At 41.7% G+C, this 6,705-nt stretch overlaps 1 long non-coding RNA gene and 1 pseudogene across 1 annotated transcript; both read left to right on the forward strand.

Moving 5' to 3' along the window:
• Positions 1-1,509, forward strand: LOC122004189 (annotated as a pseudogene).
• A 13-nt stretch (positions 1,510-1,522) lies between these two features.
• LOC122003595 lies at positions 1,523-2,530 on the forward strand. The gene is made up of 4 exons (XR_006118000.1): positions 1,523-1,612; positions 1,716-1,786; positions 2,228-2,367; positions 2,463-2,530. It is a non-coding gene; the product is annotated as an uncharacterized LOC122003595 (long non-coding RNA).
• Positions 2,531-6,705: the final 4,175 nt, after the last annotated feature.

Genomic DNA, 6,705 nt, shown 5'->3' on the forward strand with positions numbered 1-6,705 from the left:
ATGACCGGCCACTTGGATGTCCTCCACAAGAACCCTGATGTACCTCTTGAAGGATATATTCAGCATCCTCGGTACCCACACACTTGAGCAGAGGGCGTGAAAAATGCCTTTTTATATAATTGTTCGCCTACTAATGTGAACCGAGCGGCTCGCTTCCTCAGAATTCGATCGGCTTCATGGTTTCCTTGTTCACCTTCTAATTGGAGGAACTCAATGATGGGTGTTCTCCAATCCTTCGGAAATGGTATCCCTCCCGATTGGTCAACATACGCCACTAGAGAAACCTGCTCGATGGGGCAACTGACGACGATCAGCGTCATTGCACTGGCCAGCTTTACCAGTTCATCTGCTGTTTGGTTCTCTGATCGGGGAATCTTCACTACAAGAAAAACCTCATTTAACAACACTCAAACGACAACGGTTTTATACCAAATCGTTGTCTTTTTGCCTTTTAACAACCGTTTTAACAAAAACCGTTGTCTTTTAGTAATTTTTTTGGCCTATGACAACGGTTTTTAAAAACCGTTGTCTATTTATGTTTTTTTGGGGCTACGACAACGGTTTTTAAAGGCTACAACAACGGTTTTTTAAAACTGTTGTCTATGTGCGCTTCTTTCGCCGCTTTTTCCCCCTTCGTCATTTTTTGTCGCGGCGTTTTTTCTTTCCCTCTCCCCGAAATTTTTTGCCGCCGTATTCCATCCCTTTACCTTCTCGATCCAAGCCCCTTCTCCTTTCCTCTCCAAGCCCTAAACTCGTCGCCCCTTCTTTGCCCCGCCTCCTCCCTTCTGCCGTCCTCTTCCACCGCTCCGTTTCCACTACCACTCTACACCTCTGACTGCACACTCGTAGGTCCTCCCTCTTCCCCCGCCTCTTCACCTCTTCCGCCTCTACCCCTGCCGTCACAACCACCATCTCCATCGGAGACAATCTTCCTGACGCCAACCTCTCCTACTTCGGCTCCGATGGGGAGCTCCAGACCGTCACCATCTCTGATCTCACCAAGAGTAAGAAAGCCATCTTCTTCACCGTCTCGAGGCCTTTACGCCGATGTGCTCGCAAAACCACCTCCCTGGATTTGTGGAAAAGGATGGGGAGCTGCATGCCAAAGGCGTGGACACCATTGCCTGCGTCTCGGTGAACGACGCTTCCGTGATGCATGCCTGGAAGAAGGATCTCAACATTAGGGACGAGGTTTTGCTACTCTCCGACAGAAACAGGGAGTTTACCTTGGCACTCGGGGTGGAGTTGGATCTGTCAGACAAGCCCATGGGCCTAGGCGTCCAATCCCAGCGCTATGCATTGCTGGCAGAAGATGGGGTTGTCAAAGTGCTCAACTTGGACACCATTGCCCTGCTGGGGCCTCTGATGTGGGACTCAAGTTCCATGTGTTAAACCTCTTTATACTAGTGCTCGTACTCGTGATTCACTTTCTTCCTGATATATCTCAACGTTGTATATTTCTAGTATAGCATGGCAGTAAGGAAGTATTTATATTGCATTTTGGTTTTTTTGGTTGGTTAAATGATGCATTACTTTTACTGCCTTTGTTTAGATCATATACCTTGGGAAGTCTGTTGAACCAACAATATATGATCTTTTGGGTGATCAAGAGGTTTGTAATCTGGACTTTTCTGAAAACTTTGTAATATATATCTTCTTTCTGCTATGCTTCTTGGTTATTTTGGAATCTTTCTGCCACAATTTTACAATGCAAGGTTGAAATCTGCTTGTTGAAAAATGGAAAACCATCATGGACGAAGAAGAAGTTTCTTTGCTCCAAAGTCAGGTCTGTCTTCATTGTTGTCACATACAACTCATGCAGAAGTGTGAATTAATTTTTTTTGTATTGTGGTTGATATAATTTTCCTGTTCATGTTGGGTTAGGTTATATTTCTTTGCCAACCATTTTTTGGACCTCAGAGATATATTGTATATTTTTTATAATAATCTTGCCAAAAGATAAGGGTCCTGGTATAATGAAGCTTGATGTCAATTGGTATTTAGCCAATAAATTAAAAATGTCATTAGATTCAATTCACTTTAAATTTATGCTTGTGTATGGTTGACTCTGATGAGATTTAGCAAATTGATGACTTTTTAAATATCTTTGATATCCATATAACAGCAGTTTAACAATTATACTGCTTGTTTTGGGTGGTACAACAACTTATCGATGTATAGTTGCCTTGATGTATCCTTACTATCTTGATTACATTTGGTTTGTCAGGTTGTTGCGTCTTAAGACTGGCTCGAGGTGACAAAATATGCTGGATTGGTCTGTGCTTAGGCCCGTCAAGAATTAATTCAAGATATGTTTAAGGTCTGGCAAGATTCTCAGCAAGGAACTCTTACTGGTGGCATGATAAAGTATGAAATACAATCTAAAATCAGTTTTAAATAGAATGTTGGTTTTCTTTTCCAATTTACCTGCCTAAGTAGAACATCTGCCATGCAATATCCAGGGAGCTACTTATTTCCTTCAAAAAGGCTACTAGATAAAAGCCTCAACGGATTATATTCTACAGGTATGAATCTTTGGAAAACTTAAAAAACACTTGATTGTTTAGATTAATATAACAAGTTGTACATTCAAGGATGGAGTGAGTGAGGGTCAATTCTATCAAGTTCTACTATATGAACTAGATGCGATGAGAAAAGTAAATTTTCTAAGAGTTTATACTATGATTCTTGTTTCAGTGTTTTTGTACTCAACATTCCATTTGTATTTCATGCTTGTGCCTCTCTAGAACCAAACTATCAACCTCCAATGACTTTTGTGGTGGTCCAAAAACGTCATCACACTATACTGTTTGCTAACAATCATGGTGACCACTAATTTGTTGATAAGAGTGGAAACATATTGCCTAGTTAGTTTAGTTGATAGCATGGATGCATCATTTTCAAGATAATTCTATTTTGTATATTTTTTTAAACCTTGTTTTCTCAATGGAGCTTTCCATCCTTGAAATTCCAGGGACTGTTGTCAATTCTAAGATAGGCCATCCTACTGAATTTGACTTCTACTTGTGCAGCCATGCAAACATTCAAATAACTCATCTCACAACTAAAACCTTTTGTATGATGTACTTATTCAGGTAACTGTTGTAAAAACATATGTGTGTTTATTATTTTTTCAAAACAAATTTTTTCATACATATAATAGTGTATTTCTTTTAATATCAATAGGTTGTTGATCTCCTAGTGCCTTATCAAAGGGGTAGAAAGATTGGACTTCTTGATGGAGCTGGTATGGGAAAGACTAGATTTATTATGGAACTAATGATCAACAATATTGGAAAAAGTTGGCATGAAAGAATCAGCAAGCTGGAAAGAGGATTCCAATGAAATCCTACAAGTTGAAGATTGTGATGGGATTTGGGTTGACAATAATTAAGTGCAATCCTACATGACATGAACCACCATCACAAGTTTCTAATCTTTTGGCTATTGTTCATTAGTTGCAAATGGAGTTTATTTGTTTATTTGTATTGGGATAAATTTTATTTGAATATGAGACATGTTTTTTCTTTTGTGATTGTAATTCTTGTATAAGCAACATTTTGAATGATATTGATGTGGGGAATATTCTTTCTTGATTATGATTCTTTATTATATATTTAAATTGAAATCTGATATATTGGTATTAAAATATAATAATTCAAAAGACAACAATTTAAAATTGTTATTGTTGTCTATCACACTCGATAACGGTTAAAAATCGTTGTCGTAGCCCCAAAATCGATTGTAACTGCAGTAAAAATGCTCTAAATAACAACGGTTTTAAACCGTTGTCTTTTCATTCAAAGACAATGGTTTAAAATCGTTGCAAAACTGTTGTCTTTTCATTCAAAGACAACGGTTTAAAACCGTTATCATAGCCCCTCACTTTTAACAACACTGCCAATTACAACGGTTTTAAAGGGTCTACGACAACGGTTTTTAACCGTTGTCTTTTAATATTTTTGTTGTAGTGCTTGTGTATGACAAACTCTTGAAAGTTTGCCTTGAGCTTGTCGAAGGCCTCCACATATAGTCTGAGCCGCGCGCTATTGATCTCGAATGCTCCGTTCAACTGCTGGGCTGCCAACTGTGAGTCTGAGTATAGGAGCACTTTGATGGCACCGACATGCTGAGCAGCTTGAAGGTCGGCTATGAGCGCCTCGTACTCAGCTTCGTTGTTGGTGGCTCGGTAATCTAGTCAGATGGATAATTGCATCCGGTCTTCTTTAGGAGATATGAGTAAGATGCCAATTCCGCTCCCATGACGAGCGGACGACCCATCCACGTATACCTTCCATGTGGATTCCGGCTCTGGATTCTGCACTTCTGTGATGAAGTCTGCCAATGCTTGTGCTTTTATGGTTGATCGGGGTTGGTATTGGATGTCAAACTCACTGAGCTCAGTGGTCCACTTGATCAGCCGACTGGATGCCTCAGGGTTGAGCAATACTCGACCCAAGGCGCTGTTGGTCATTACGATTATGGAGTGCGCCAAAAAATAGGGCCGGAGCCTTTGGGCGACGAAAACTAAAGCATAAGCGAGCTTTTCGAGACCAGTGTAACGCAACTCGGCATCTTTTAATATGTGGCTCAAAAAGTACACTGGTTGTTGTATTCCTTCCTCTTACCTGACTAATGCCGATCCAATCGCATACTCGGTAGATGATAAATAAATCCAGAGAGGCTCTCCTACGATTGGCTTGGCTAAAATGGGCAAGGAACTGAGATATTGCTTGAGTTCTTCAAAAACCTGGTCACACCCATTATCCCATTGGAACTTGGTCGCTCGTCGCAGTATTTTGAAGAACGGCAGGCTCCGATCGGATGATTTAGAGATGAACCTTGACAAAGCTGTGATTCTTTCGGTCAGCCTCTGCATCTCTTTTAGATTGTGGGGCGGGGGCATGTCTTGGAGCGCCTTTACTTTGCCGGGGTTCGCTTCAATCCCTCGTTCGGTGACGATGTAGCCTAGAAAACGTCCACCTTTAGCGCCGAACAGACACTTCATCGGGTTGAGCTTGATCCCATACTTTCTCAGCGTCTGGCAAGTTTCTTTTATGTTTGCACACAGGTCGACAGATCGGAGAGACTTAATGAGGATGTCGTCGACGTATACCTCTAAATTTCGTCCGATCTGTTTCCGGAACACTTTATTCATCATCCGCTGATAGGTGGCACCGACGTTCTTTAACCCGAACGACATGACCTTATAGCAGAACGTCCCGTCAGCTGTGACGAAGCTGACTTTCTCCTGGTCTTCACGCGCGAGGGGCACCTGATGATAGCCTTGATAGGCGTCGAGCATGCAAATTAGCTCGTACCCGGCTGTCGAGTCCACCATCTGATCGATTCGCGGTAAGGGGTAGGAGTCCTTGGGGCATGCCTTGTTCAAGTCCCTGAAATCAATGCACACTCGCCATTTATTACTTGGCTTGAAGACTGATAACCATGATTTTGCTACATTATTTTAATTCATAATGCATGTTTTTAATGGTTTGTTCATAGCTTAATCTCACATTTACATCATATTTCATAATTGCATGTGATCTTGTACTTAATTGCAAATTAGCAAATTATCGTGGTATTTGATGCTAATATTTAATTATTATTTTGTAGGCATCAAAAGGGTCATGAACCCGATCAAATCAGACCACACTTGGGCTCAAATCTAGGACTAAACGAAGCAATCAAGCTCCAGAATAGTCGTAGCCGTTCATTGAAGATCTGAGAGATCTGGGCCATCCATCAAGGATCTGGTCCATCCGACCTAATGAGGAGTAGATCTGAGCCATTGATGAAGATCCAGCGACTTTGATCCAGATCTGAGTCCATCCAGCCGTTGATTGAGCCCAGAAGCATGTGGACCATCCGATCAGAGAGGGAGATGTTCAAAACCTGAGAAGCTACAGTGTCTTCCTTGGGCTCGGTTACGATTTTCGTCTATAGTGTCGTCTTCTTAGCGCGATCTGCAGCTCCCGTTTCTTCCATTCGAGATCCATGAGCTAGCGATCTTCACCGGCAGTAATCCCTGAGTTCCGGCGTTCACCGTCCGTGGTTGTAGTGAGCGGCAGAGGGTTTCCCAGTCCGCAAAGTTTGGTTTCTGTCCATTTCGCAATTCGGATGCAAGGGCGTTCTCCGATCCGCGATTTCCATCATCACCGGAGCTGGATGGGCGTTCTCTGAGGCTCAGATCACACTCACGTTCTCCATTCCATCCGCAACGCTGGAATCGATCTAATCAATTGATTGGCGTGGGCAAATTTCAGATTCCAACTCTGTCTCTTCGTGCGATGTGGATTCCAATCGGGTGTGAGTTGTATGGGCGTTCTCTGAGGCTATGAACGATCAGTTGGATTAGTTGGAAGCTCGAGACCTGCTGCTGATTGCCACAAGGGCATTCTCTGAGGCAATTCTGTTGACAGCAGGGAGAAGAAAGCTTGCACAAGGATTTGGTTTGTGGAACGTTTAGGGTTTTAGTTTTCTTCATTAGTTGTCTTTGAATTGTCTCAAACTTGCTCAGATCTTTAGATCTGATTTCTTTTCCCTTGCAATTTCATTGTTGTTTCATTTTTGTTACAATCTGTTTCTGTTTTCTTCATTGAAATTCTGATTTCGTTGTTAAGTTAACTGCTAACTAGTAGATGGATATTTAATCAGCAATTTCTTGCTCAATTGAATTAAACTTGTGATTGCAATTCTGCTTGA

This window comes from Zingiber officinale, chromosome 7B (genome assembly GCF_018446385.1).
Source record: "Zingiber officinale cultivar Zhangliang chromosome 7B, Zo_v1.1, whole genome shotgun sequence".
In the NCBI taxonomy this organism is placed as follows: domain Eukaryota; kingdom Viridiplantae; phylum Streptophyta; class Magnoliopsida; order Zingiberales; family Zingiberaceae; genus Zingiber; species Zingiber officinale.